The 635-nt window shown below is 32.6% G+C and overlaps 1 protein-coding gene across 3 annotated transcripts in view; it reads right to left on the reverse strand.

Annotated features, from left to right (window-relative positions):
- LOC106873734 (carboxypeptidase D) overlaps window positions 1-635 on the reverse strand; it is a 471,768-nt gene that overhangs the window by 350,301 nt on the left and 120,832 nt on the right. The window lies entirely within an intron of this gene.

The raw sequence follows: 635 nt of genomic DNA on the forward strand, positions 1-635 counted from the left end.
ATATATATATATATATATATATATGGAGAGAGGGAGAGGGAGAGAGAGAGAGAGAGAGAGAGAGAGAGAGAGAGAAATAGATATACAAACATATATATACATCATATATATATATATATGTATCAATACACACACACATGTATAGATATGCACGCATATACATACCAATATATGTACATAAATATATACATATTGTGTGTACATATATATATATGTGTATATGTGTGTGAGGGTGTATATATGTATGTATGTTTGTGCATATATATGTGAGTGTATATATATATATATATATGTATGCATGTATATATATATATATATGTGTGAGTGAGTGAGCGAGCGAGCGTGTGTTTGGGTCTGTGTGTGCGTGTGTGTGTATGTTTATGTATGCGTGTGTGTTCATTGCAATGCAATACTGAGGGGAATTCTTCAATGTTTGCTAACATAATGAGTTGCTGATATAATTGGATGTATACAGATGTATGCATACCTCTGTCTGTATGTGTAAGCGACTCAGTGTATTCGTATTCCGAAGCGTATTATGCGGAATATTTCAATATACAGTCTAACACCCCCACCCCCCACATCACCCCCACACACGTGCTTATATATATATATATATATATATATATATATAT

This window comes from Octopus bimaculoides, chromosome 16 (assembly GCF_001194135.2).
Source record: "Octopus bimaculoides isolate UCB-OBI-ISO-001 chromosome 16, ASM119413v2, whole genome shotgun sequence".
Taxonomy (NCBI): Eukaryota; Metazoa; Mollusca; class Cephalopoda; order Octopoda; family Octopodidae; genus Octopus; species Octopus bimaculoides.